This window comes from Porites lutea, chromosome 1 (assembly GCF_958299795.1).
Source record: "Porites lutea chromosome 1, jaPorLute2.1, whole genome shotgun sequence".
Lineage (NCBI taxonomy): Eukaryota > Metazoa > Cnidaria > Anthozoa > Scleractinia > Poritidae > Porites > Porites lutea.
Window position 1 is genome coordinate 4,867,194 of NC_133201.1, and position 13,674 is coordinate 4,880,867.

The 13,674-nt window shown below is 40.7% G+C and overlaps 1 non-coding gene across 1 annotated transcript; it reads right to left on the reverse strand.

Annotated features, from left to right (window-relative positions):
- Positions 1–206: 206 nt before the first annotated feature.
- On the reverse strand, positions 207–280 carry Trnat-agu (transfer RNA threonine (anticodon AGU)). The gene has a single exon. It is a non-coding gene; the product is annotated as a tRNA-Thr (tRNA).
- Between the last annotated feature and the right edge of the window lie 13,394 nt (positions 281–13,674).

The following is a 13,674-nucleotide window of genomic DNA, read 5'->3' on the forward strand; positions in this document are numbered from 1 at the left end:
TTATATATTATATATTAATTAAGACTTTGATTCCAGTGATAGAGTAAAATAATATTATTGTTTCCACCCCTTCATTTAAGGTAGTTACTAAAACAAGGAACAACCTAAAATGACCTGAAACCACCTGAACCCACCTAAAACCAGCAATAAATTTTTTTTTTAATTTTTAATTAAACCATGCTCGTTCGGGGCAACGAAAATTTTCGTGCCCCGGGCGAGAATCGAACTCGCGACCTTCTGCATACTAGATCGGACGTTCTAACCACTGAACCACCAGGGCTCTAGCGTTAGTGAAGTCGGAATTCTACTACACAAGCAGAGTGTACTACACTTCTGTACTGGAAGCTGAGTGCATTGCACTTCTATGCTCAGTTGCTCGTGTGACTTCTGCTAGTTTCAGTTTTTTAATTTTTAATGATGTACTAGTGAGCAGCACACTTACACTTCCAGTGAACATTTTCAGTTGGAAGAAGGAGAAACCATGTTCGCCTAGGGCAACAAAAAATTTTGTGCCCCGGGGGCCTGGGCCCCTCCCCTGGATCTGCCACTGCTTTGTATCATCTTAGTACCTAAGATGCGGAGTGTTGTGTGATCTCTGGGTGCCAGAGACTTTTCTAGTGCAGTTTCCAGTTTTTGTCAAGTCTAGTGACCTGGGCAAAACGTTTTTCTCACGGCTTCGGCCTACGGCTGAAGATGTGTCAGCCCTCGGCCAACACCGAAAATTCGCGCCACATGCGTATGTGTGATCTAGCTCTAGATTACAAAAAAGTGAAAAGCAAATCTAGCCATGCAATTACAAACAGATACAGATATTCCTGGAAACCTGGCAATATCAGATCAAGCTTTTGGGAGCCACCACACTGTCTATATCAGGGATTTAGAGAGTCTGTGACAGTGAGGGCTATAGATTGTGGTAATATTTTACCCGTGGAAATGTTTTTGTTATTAGTTCGTGAGCATCTACTCACTAATGATAAAGTCTGTTCACCCAAGTTAAGCTTGTCAAATTCACATTTACATAGCTACAGTCACCAGCTAACAGGCCAGGGGTCTTTTGCCGACAGCTTCTGAATGTACGCGGTGCATTTTCAATTTGTTAGTATTCTGCTCCGGCAGGCAAAAGATTTCAGGGAGGTGTAGTGTGAGAACAAAAGGAAAAGAAAGGGAGAACGAATTTCCAGAGAGAAATACCGAGAGATTAACCCTCTCCTTATTCTGCTTTCTGTTTTTGCCTCACTATCCTCCTATATCATTCCACTTTTGGTTTGATGTGTATGTAAGATAATATGTATCAAAAAGTGTGCTGGAAGCTCAGAATTTTTGTTTTGCTCATTAAACCTGTTTATTTTATTTTCTCATTTTTGTTGTTGTTATGGTTGATCAAGCTTGCTAGTAACATTAAAAATATACAAGAAAATTCTCAGTATGGGAGATTTTTATTAACACATCAATAATTTGAAAACACCCAGCAGAAATGACATCCGTATATACAGCTGTCTACCTCATTCTTAGGGTCTTTCAATACCCCACCCCAGAGGAGATTAGAGAGACCCAGGAATCCCCATACTTAACATACAGCCTCATTCTCAGGGTCTGCCCCACCCCACCCCACCTCACCCCAACCCACCCTGTGTCAAAAGCTGTCAACATATGTGATAAATAATTGTCATAATTATTGAGCTATAGCAGAAGCTTGCAAGAAAATCAAGCCTTACAAATTCAAATGAACTAGCCAAACAGACAGGTGAACCAACATAAGTTTACTCTTAATCCTTTCATTCATATGAATGATAAGCAATAACTTTCTCCTTTTAATATCTATCCTTCATAAAACAGAGTGGTCACGCGAATTAAGGACGTGATCAGGGAAAATCCTAGCTACGCCCCTGGTGATCATATGAGATGAATTTAGGGGATACTTTAAGACAGAAAGTGAGAATTCAACTTTTGATATTAGGGTCTAAATGGTTAAATACCTTGATCAAACTGTGCATGATTCTGAGAAGCCAATTGTAGAGGCGAGGGGGGGGGGGGGGGGGACGGGGTGACAGTATTATTTCAGAAATTCACCTTTAGCAAGTATCAAGGAAACCTTTGCAGTAAATTGTATCAACCTTTTATGGTGACTAACACGCTTCCAAGTAAGGGTGCATGTCTCCTTGCACGAGCCATTGTGTGAATGGAAGCTGTGCATGGCAGGCAGCTATCAGTGCTGGGTAATAAGCACCCATAGAGTGGAATTCCCTATCCCTATTCCCTATCCAGTGCTTGTTTGCATTCAACATTGAAAGATAATAGCAGCATTTGCATTCATGTGTTGACCTCACATAAGGACACTTTAAAAGATCAGTCCCCTTCTCCCACCTATACTGCATAAGATCCATAAAATGTCCTTTTAATCTTCAACCTGTTAACTTACTGTGTATTTAATTTTAGTGTTTATTAACTATAATTTTATCTTACTTACATGAGTGCTAAGGAATATTGCTTAGGACTATTAATTTACATTTTATCTCAACTTTTTTTTTGTAATTAATTGTAAGTCTTACTTTGTGAAATTTTTGTCACTAGAATTGAAACCTGGAGAACCATCTGCCCCCACCTCTTGTAAATCAATTTATTATATGGCTACAATAGTATGTGTGCTCTGATTGGCTGTGTCTTGTAATGACCAGTGATTTTGTTACCATAAGTATTTGTAACAAAATCACTGAATGACTGGGGATTATTAGCTACTAGATGTCAAAGGCATATACAATCTGTGTTTAACTTGATAGTGGACATCCTTGTGGACACTCATGTTATGGTGAGTTGACAGCTGTCAAAAAGGGTATCCCTGACCAGTGTCACGTGGTTATAATGCAGTCTCAAGTGTACAACTAATTGAGTTGACATGTTTTTTAAAGTTATCCGCTGATCAAATGTTGGTTTTACTTGATCACAGGCTCAGGTCCATACCGGTATATCATAAATAACTTATTAAACTCGTCCATTTGGTCATTACAGGAAAATCTCAGATCACTCGGTAAATACATCAAGGCCAAGGTCTGAGATTTCCTGTAATGACCTCACTCTCCGTTAATAAGTAGTATTTAATTGTTAGTGTTTTATTCACTTTATCTTGTAACAATGTCCTCCTTATCATCTTACCGCGGTTTTTTCTCCCTCTCCCCATCCTCCTTTTGCACCTGCCACTCAGGCCATCTTAATACAGGAGCTGCTGCTTAATACTATTCTGGAAAGATACACTCAGTTTGGGCCCGATCTGTCACTATTTGAGGAAGATGAACGAAATATTCCTTTTGCTCTCGTGTTGAATTTTCGTAAGCTCAAGAATCACATCGAAGACGAATTTACTTCATCAAAAGGAAAAGCGACCTCGCTTTATAATGCTGAAACCTATAATCTGTGCTCATTAGTTATCGGATTGATCTCAACCAATATTTTTTTAAATCGATTACGATCTGACGTCTCCGAATTTCAGTTGAAAGTCGCGAAAATAAGTGGCGTTCTTAATCCAAATAATTTACTTCTGGCAATGGTTAACGCAAGTCGTGGTTTCAAAAATTGTCAGTGTTCTGAAAAGTACCAAGAGGCGAAGACGATGGCACAAGAAACTGTACAGAAGCTGTGCGAAATGGAGAAGTCTGGGATTGTTATAAATCCAGACACCAAGTTTGAGGTTCATCATCACATGGCTTCTTTTTACGCATCAGAAGGCAGGTGGAAGGAAAATTATAAAGCTTTGTTGGAACTGGAAGGCTTACAATTGAGTGACGGTAATGTGGTAAATCTGCAGATCCTAATAGCAAGGGCAGAAAATTTCGTGTCGACTGGCAACTTTCAGTGCGCTTTGGAGCGTTACCAGAAAGCCCTCAAAATTGCCAGACATATTTACAGTCCTGATCATCATGAGCTGTTACGTGTTTTACAGTTTATCTGTGGTCATTTGCAACAAAAAGGAAAGTTTTATGAGGCGCGAATATACGCTAAAGAAATGTTGCTAATTGCGAAGAAGCAACCATCTACGTCTGATTTTTACATCCGAGGAATAAGGGACGCTTTATTAATCGAATCTTATTTCGATCCACAAAGCGCTGAAGACACACTTCTTCGTCTCTTGGAGGACAGGTGGCCTGTTATGTTCAAATGTATTCAGTCTGGTGTGGCTGGCGACCATTTTAATATCGATGAACATGTATTTAACGAGAGCAGCTTCAACCACGCAGCCATGGTTTTAGAAGGGGTGCTTAACTGTTTCTGTGTCTCATATTTCGGTGTTCAACAGAAAAAAAGTACACATGATAAACAAAAGGGAAACTTCTATCGCAGCGCTGCAAGGATGTTAGTGTCGATCAAAAAGAAAATATATGGAGAGGGCCACATTGAAGAAATAAAGGCGCGTTGCTGTCTTGATGTGGTGCACAAGATCCTGGGAGTTGAGGAAGAAGACTCTAACATTCAAGAACAATTTAGACAATATCTTGAGGGAAAAGTAAACCAATCTTATTCAAGGCCGGAAGTTGATTTCAATGTTATACTTGCGAGGGAGTGGAAAGACATTGCTGGTGATTATTTTAAGAAAAAAAATTATTCGAAGGCACTAGAGATCTATGAAAAGTTGCTAAACCGATTGCCAAATGACGCTAAGCTGTTAACCAACAGAGTGGCAACGTACGTTAAGCTTTCAGAACAAAACGCTTGCCAAGCTACAGCAGATACAGAAAGCCAAAGGAGACTTATTAAAGACGCTCTTCGGGACGCAGAGAAAGCAATAGCTGTAGATCCTTCTTGGGTTAAGGGTTACTACTGGAAGCCTGTTTGTCTTGCGAAGCTTGGACAAAGAGGGCCATCACTTGCTGCAGCTGCAGTTGCGGAACATCGCTTTCCATCACAGTGCACTGATATACCTGCAGTGATGCAGCACTTTGGAAGTTACAGTACAAATGTGATAACTACGGTGGACGACCTTTATCACGCCGCCGAGAGAGCAGACGGCAACAATCTTGTTATTGTACTCAAGGAAGGAAGATATGAGTTACCAAAGCCACTGAAAGTTCCAGCGAACGCAGTAATGGTTGGCATCGGAAAAGTCCAAATTATCTGCCCTAGGGGTGTACCACTGAAACTGGATGAAACCGTTTACACTGAGAACATAGAGCTGCTAGAATCACAAACGATTGCGAGTTCAACAGATGACTCTTGTCAGGAAGACGTTATATCTTTGCCTGTACCCTCAGGGTATGACAACTCCAGCGCCAACAGCGAGTGCAAGGTGAACTAACAAGAACCAAAAAGGGGAGTTTCACGCAAAGTTAATAACCGTCACGTGTCATAAGCGCCATCCAGCAAGGCAGACGGGTAGTTCAGCGCAGCTGTGTGATATCAGACGAATGTATTTCGCTAACAGTCTAGTGTACTGACATTGAAACAGTTTCATTACCCTCGCACTGAAATTGTTGAGAAACGTCCATTCATCGAACTTTATTTGCCTTGTATTTTGGATGGCAAACTGAAAATCCCCACCTCCGATCAAATTTACTTTGCTAGTCGCTGCCACAGACCACATGACCTGCGGTGGATCAGAGCGGGAGAAAAAGCAGTGGAAACATCTTGTTCAGTTTACTGAGAGGAGGAGCTGGTTCAGTAGGAGAAAATGTTGTTGGAGGATTAAGTTGAGTCCCCTGAACCGTCAGGAGGATTAAGTTAACAAGCATTGGTTTCCAGCTGGGGTTCCCGCAAACCCAAGTTCTTAATTTTTCTGGATTATATTAATTCACAGAAGAATAGTCAAACCTCTTCTGCAGGGCTTTCCTTTTTTTCTAAGGGGAAAGCCCTGGGTACGATTTGTTGGAGGATTATCGTTATTTCTTAGAAAATGTATCATTAATAAGGGCCTGTTCGCACCATTATACTACTACGTCAGAAATTTTGTGCAATTTGATTGGCTTAGAGCAGTGGTATTTTAGCTTTATTTGAAATACCTACATGTGAAAATTACAAACCTTTTGTGGGTAGTAGCATAAACAAATAATAACATAATTTGTACGTGATATTTGGCATAAATACCACTTGTTATCTTTCAAAATTGTCTCAAATTTCACCCGCCTAACGGCTCTTGAAATTACGTATAAAAATTTCGAAATATCACTCGTGGTATTTATGCCAAATATCACTACAAATCATGCTATTACCTATTCATATCTTAGTGAGCGTAAGCGTTTTTGACCGACGAACGTCAACCAGAAGTGGTCCTTTTTCATTTTTGGACTGTGGTTTAATCCAACTTTTTAGAGAAATCGTCTCCACAGTAGTAAAGACACCTAAAAATTTGGTATCGTCAAGGTGCTTTCAAATGAAAAATACCTCACTTCCGGTTGACGTACGTCGCTCAAAAACGCCATTGCTTTCAGCTCCCTAAGTTCTCGTTTCCACAACCTTGTTCGCATCTGAGACAGGTGAAATTGTTCGTATAACCAGAAACGTCATAGAAAGGAATTTTAATTGGTCAGGTTTCGCGAAGTAATGAAACAAAGGATTTTGACGCCTGACAAAAAAATTCCGATAGGCCTCCAAATATTCTCGACGACATTTTTGAAGTATATAACAGAAGCAAGAGCAAGAAGTTGTTAGCTTCCGCAACTAGAACAAAATTGTTAAGTTTTTTGCCGAAAATTGAACAGCGTTGCATTAAAGGTTTGAGCCTTTGACATTTGCTTAATGTTAACTTTGGAACTGACAAAGACGCTGGGCAAAGCTCTGTTTGGCGGCAAAGATGCGAAAACAAAGCACAACTTGTCGAAAGAAAAATACCTTGGGGACTTAAAAAAACCATAGATGTGGTTTTATGGTTTTATTTTCAAGTAATTATTCGGACAAGGGATATTTGGAACCAGGGTAAAGACATCCTTAACGACCTTTATCTTTTTAACTAGTCAGTTTTGTCTTTTAAGCTACGTGCTAAACCAACAATGTTGGGAGTTGTTGCGTCCATGTTGGCAGTTGTGTGCAAACATTCTCGTCCCCAGAGCCACTCGGCTTAATTTGTAACGATCCAGACCACGTGACCAAGAAACGAAGGGCTCTGGGGACATAAATGGTATGCAAATGACTGCAACAACTCCCATCAATTTTAGGACTTGCGGTGCATCGTGAGAAGGATACAACCGATAGGACTTTGCAAACTATGTGTAATACGTGTGCGTGGCTCCAACAATGTTGGACGAGCTGTGGCAAACGGATCCAACATTGTTGCGCTACGCTTCGGCGATCACGGAACAAAAGAAATGTTGGGAGTTGCTGGCTCAAAACTTTGACTGGTGTCAAAGTTTGAGCAACAACTCCCGACAACACGCAACAGGGGCTTTACAGTAAAACATGTAGCGAGGAGAATCGTTCATTTTGATTGAAATATTTCAGTGACTATCGTTGGCTCAAAAGAAAACAATCAATTCTGTGTCGTGCTTCATTTGTGTAGGAGCTAAAATATATTTTAAATCTGCGTGTTGCTAGAATTAGAAGAGAGGAAATAATTGGAAATTTTTTAATCTTAAAGAGAGTTTTGACACGGTTCAAGAAGGATCACATTTTTGAGCTTTTAATTTTGTAGTAAATATGTACTAGGTTCGTTACCGTAGAGTCGCGTTGTTGCATTTCGAGCTGGGACGGTGGGGCGATCGCTAAGACGTGGGCATAGTCCGGGTGTGCAGGGGGTGCACACACCACCCCCACCCCCCCCCCCCCACCCCCCCCCCCCCCCCCCGAGATGACCTGCGGCTTTCTAATACAACTGGTATTCTGCCAAAAAAAAACTTGTGTTTTATTGGTGCTGAAGTAAAACATGAGACGAGGTTGAAGAATTATGTTAAACGCCGTAAAATTGTAGTTAAAATGGTAGTTCCTTAGGCCCGGTTCAGACGCCGAACGTTTCATGAGCCGAACCTAATTCGAATTAAGGCCGACCCAAATTATTAAGACCGGCTGAATTGATTCAGACGCCGATCTTAATTACAGCTCAACCAAGTTCAAAACGCGAAAAATGCTCATTTCCAATTCGGTCAAACTGCTTACAAAATATATTTTAATAATTTATGCATTAGGTTCGATACATGAAAAGTTCGACATCTGAACCGGGCCTTAGTGATGCACCCCCCTCTTAAGTAAAATCCTGGATCCCCCCCCTCCCTACGTTAGTATATCTAAAGTTCTTGTTCTCTTGATTATAGCATCGTTATTTTTAATTTTGCAGGATTAGTCCATTAGATCTACAATGGAGGTCAAAAGTGTCGGGACCTTTCCAGTGATTTTAGTAAAACTAGCGACCCCTCCCCTCCCACCCCAAACAAAGTTGAATTTTGAGCAAAATGGGTGAAAATAAGTCCTTTTTTGGCCACGTCATTTGCTGGGGCGGGGGGGAGGAGTGGGAGGACGACGGGAGGGACCCAAAGCGGATCAAAAAATTGTTATTAGGAGCAGAGTACTATGTAAAAATTACTTAGAAGCGTTTTCCACACAGTACCAAGTTCTTTTGGCCTCCATTGTAGAAGGTAAGGAAATATATTTTCTACTGACCAAGAGCCTATCATCGGTGCTGTATTCTTAAAAGTCTCATATTCCGTTGTTTTTAGCATGGTAATCAACAAAAGTACTTAGTATTTCGACAACAATTCTCATTTTGAAGTGAATCATTTACAGTTATAACACTGTAGGCGACTTTCATAGCGTACACATACCATGGTTAGAGCTCTGCTCAAACTGAATATATTAAAAAATATTATCTAAAGACTTCACTATGGAAAAATCTTTTTTCATGATTTTTTTTCGTTTTCTTCTACTGGGAGAGTTTTTACACTCATTTTAGGGTGTAAATTTTATCTTAAAGACTTCAACATGTAAGAAGGTTATTCTTTTTTTTTTTCTCTTTCCTTTTTCTGGGAGAGTTTAACTCAGTCTAAGCCTTCGGTAGGATTTCTGGTTTTGAAAATTTCAAACAAGATATTTATCAGAAGTAATTTATGCCAGCTATTTCTTTAAAAGCGGAAGTTGCGGGAATACCTTTAGGGTATCTACTTGTGCCCCTGTGGGCTTCACTTTAGAATGGTTAGTATATTCTACAATCATGTCTTCCCTATGTCTGTACAATGTAATTACAGGGCCTCCTGTTTATTATTATTATTTTCTTCTAAAAAAAAACGCCTGATCGCGGGCCAAAAGGAACGCTGCTATAGTGTAATATACGCGGCGGGGGGTACTTAGAGATGTTTTATAAGGGGAGGCTCCGGCTCGAGTTGACAAATGGTACCCCTTTCACATACCTCATTTGAAATTCCCTTTAGCTGCTGTAAATGTGTCTTTAAAATATGGAGATTAAACCACAAAACTAGAAAGTTCCTCGACAATTTCACAGCCATAAAATGCATCTGTAAGCCCTTTTTGGCCTTTTCAACAGACCGAAATTCCAGATTTCTTTACAATTGAAAGCCAGGCGATAAGGTGCCTTCAATTTTATGTGTTATTTTTATATTGTGAATATTGATCTACACCAAAATCCGGCTTTCCCTCGCTGCTGTTTGTCCAAGCGATCCTTACACAGAGTTTTTCGATTTCCTTATCCTTTCTAGCCTTTGTGGCAGGCGCAAAAAAGGGAGAAAGATGGGGGATGGTGAGGATTAAGGCGGCTTTAACCCTAACCTACTCCCCCTCCCTTTTTTCCTTCCTCCCTACCCCCTATCTATGCTTCGACGCCTACTACGCAGGCTAAGCCTAGACTTAAACTAGTAAACTCCTTCCCTTTTACACCTTAGGCTGAAAAACGAACCCTTTTCGGGTGGAGCCTCCCCGTGCAGGCCATTATAGGGAGTACCCCTCCCCCCGCGATGCGAAAAACACGAATGGGCTCCCAGGAACACTTGTAAGCAATGTCAGCTCTACTTTTAAATCTCGTTGCTTATCAGTCACTTCGAAGTGTCCCACGCAGACGTTCTTTAAGCCTCGTCGAGTCCATCCTCGGAGACCCAGTCGGGCCGGGAGAAAAGGCGCGACGAAAGTTTTCAAGCACGGGCGGAAGACCCTTCCGCCCATGCTTGAAAAGACTAAAAACGTTTGTCGCGTTTTTTTCTCCTGGCCAGACTGACTGCCCCTGGGTCTCCGAGGATGAGTCGAGAATGAAGACTATCTGCGTGTCGTCTGCGTGTGGGAACCTGATGCTGTAGTTACTTGATAAACAGAGTAAAATTTCGATCCATCCTGTCTTTAAGAGTTTTGATTCAGAAGGATGGGAAATAGGCTCTTGCACTATTGGTTTTGTTTATGCAACTGGACCCCAGACTCCCCAAAAAATCAGTTCACCAACATCGTGACAAAAGGGGTGGATACCAATTACACTTTCACCTAAACCTTGGTTTTGATAAATTTGCAGTCGATATTACTACTTTTTAACAGCGTCAAACTGTTCCCACAACTACTGAGAGGAGTAAAATACGTAAGTATTACTTTATTGAACATTTCTACTCCGAAATCCATGTAGAATTTCGAGTGACTGATGATGATCATGATAGCAGCAGACGCCCGCACTTTCGGTTTCCATTCTGTAGAAATCCAACTGATTAGCAGGGGTGTAATGGATAAGCTCAAATGTTAGCCTTTGGAAGCATTTTTAAATGCCTTAATGAAGGCCGGCACATTAAGTGATTTCTGGGGTCCATTTAATAAAACTATTACAAGTGTACTTTACAAGAGTCTGAAATCAATAGCTCTACTTGTAAATTACACTTGTGAAAGTTTTATTAAATTGACCCCTTAGCTGAAAAAATTTTTCTTCTGCCACCTTAAGATATCGCGTTTTTTCTGCAAGATACCCTTTCTTGGTCCGTCTGTGCCTCCCAGGGCTTGTTCTGAAATCCCACAGGCTTGCACTGAGAGAATACGGGTATTTGTATCCCTTTCTACTTTGAAATTAAACATTTACTAATAAGTATAGGTAATGGCATGATTTTGAGTGATATTTCGAAATTGTCATACGTAATTTCACGAGTGGTTAGGTGAGTGAAATTTGAGACAATTTTGAAATATCACGAGTGGTATTTATGCCAAATATCACATACAAATCATGCTATTATTTGTTTATACTCATGAGAGGACGCAGAGGCTTTTTACTGGAAGTACCATCCCACACAGGGATGTTTTCTCTGCGGGCAGCTAATCCGACTTAATCCCATTTAATATGTCGCGCTCCTCAAAAGTGCGAAAATTTTCTTGTCGTGTATTAGATTTCAGATACATTTTCTTAATCTTCATTTCGCGCCAGAATAAATTAGTTTGTGCGCAAAGTCCTCCTAAAAAAATCACAAGGTTTGTTCCACTTTGAGTCCACCTTCTGGAGATACGCCGGCTTGGTAGCTGGAATACATTGCCGAGGCGAAGATCTGGCTTTTTTTCCTCCTCGTAGTATTTTTTTCACGACAAATGTTTATATTTGTAGTGAGAATGCAGCGCACATCGGTGGATTTTACTTCATGCGGCTTGCTACTTCTGAAAGAAGAGTGCTGGATTTCATCGTTTTGTTCATGTTTATTAGTGTTGGCAAATGTAAGGTAAATGACAAACCACTGTAAGGTAAGAATTGAAGTTTTAAATTTGTTACTCGGTGAAAAATCGTGGAATTGGAATTCATGAAACTCGTGAGTATTACCTCTGTTACCTAATGTCATGCGATGACTCCTCGCTTTTTCGATACGTAACACGGATACAAGCGATAAATTTCTTTTGCAAAGTGAAGTATAATTTACTTAACGAGACCATTTGACGAATATTCCTTGTTATATGCTTTATTCATATTTGCTTGGCTTATTCAGGCTACATGCCAGGAGTTTGATGACAATGTTTGTGAGCTATAATTATGCTGATACGTTTTTGCACCTTTATATTGAAACTCATGTAAGCCAAACGTTTGTTAACTCTAGCAAAACACTCTTCTATTATGGAGGAACTTTTAACGTCTTTCGGGGCCCTAATATAGTGTAAAATTTTTAGGGGAAACAAAGCTTAATTTTTGGCCAAACAGACTATAGCTTTTTTGTCTGTGAAGAGAGCGCGAGGCAAATGTCCGTGAGTACAGTGTAAGCCAGTGATTCTTTAGGTAGAGCTAAAAAACATAGGCTGCACTTTAGGTGGCACACCCATGGGTGCAGTGTAACCCAGTGATTCTTTAGGTAGAGCCAACAAACATAGGCTACACTTTAGGTGGCACACCCATGGGTGCAGTGTAACCCAGTGATTCTTTAGGCAGAGCTAACAAACATAGGCTGCACTTTAGGTGGCACACCCATGGGTGCAGTGTAACCAAGTGATTCTTTAGGTAGAGCCAACAAACATAGGCTACACTTTAGGTGGCACACCCATGGGTGCAGTGTAACCCAGTGATTCTTTAGGCAGAGCTAACAAACATAGGCTACACTTTAGGTGGCACACCCATGGGTGCAGTGTTACCCAGTGATTCTTTAGGCAAAGCTAACAAACATAGGCTTCACTTTTGGTGGCACACCCATGGGTGCAGTGTAACCAAGTGATTCTTTAGGCAGAGCTTACAAACATAGGCTGCACTTTAGGTGGCACACCCATGGATGCAGTGTAACCCAGTGATTCTTAAGGTAGAGCTAACAAACATAGGCTGCACTTTAGGTGGCACACCCATGGGTGCAGTGTAACCCAGTGATTCTTTAGGTAGAGCTAACAAACATATGCTGCACTTTAGGTGGCACACCCATGGGTGCAGTGTAACCCAGTGATTCTTTAGGTAGAGCTAACAAACATAGGCTGCACTTTAGGTGGCATACCCATGGGTGCAGTGTAACCAAGTGATTCTTTAGGCAGAGCTTACAAACATAGACTATACAGGTGTACATCAGATGGTAACAAGTTTTCCAGTTAAAACTTTGTCATAAAGTGCTACACAATGGCACTTCGACTATTTCATTATCGCGTTTGTTTTGACGCACAATTGATAGGCAGGAGAAGTCATATTGTCTAAAACCATAGCAAAAGACAAATTTACACACATGACGGCGTTAAGGTAGGGTAATACACGGTATTTCCTTCAGGTACATTTACATTTTCTGTTAGGTTATAAGCGATTAAATCTCATGCAGCGACGAACAAAATGCGAAGCCGTCAGGTATTCTAGAACCGTGTTATTTACAGTGCTGTGCATTATTATTGCTTAACTAACTAACTAACTACGTGCTGATGGAAATAAGTTTTGGCCGCTTTAAGTTTTGAAACAATTCACTGGTACTGTATAGCAGGTTGGAGCGGAAAGTTAGCACGCAAGCAGGGCGATTCTGCTGTGGTTTCTGTAATGTAGAAGATATTACGGCAATGAGGCTCCCGCGTTCCATTCTGGAAATCACAACTACATGTAGGATGAAATGCATTCTTTGTGCGGACGTCTCCTTTTCCAGGTGAGGTTAAATAAACCGTACCAACGGTTTGTTTGTCAAAGCTCCTGCGAGACAGTTTCTTGGTGATTTTATTAATTTTTCCAATCCATTTTTTTTTCAGCTCCATTTTTCATGGCTTTTGCGATACAAACTAAATTCATTTTTAGTTGTGATGGCATTTCACTGCTTAATCATGACGCCTTTGAAAGAAACTGAATATATTGCGCTTCGCGATTTC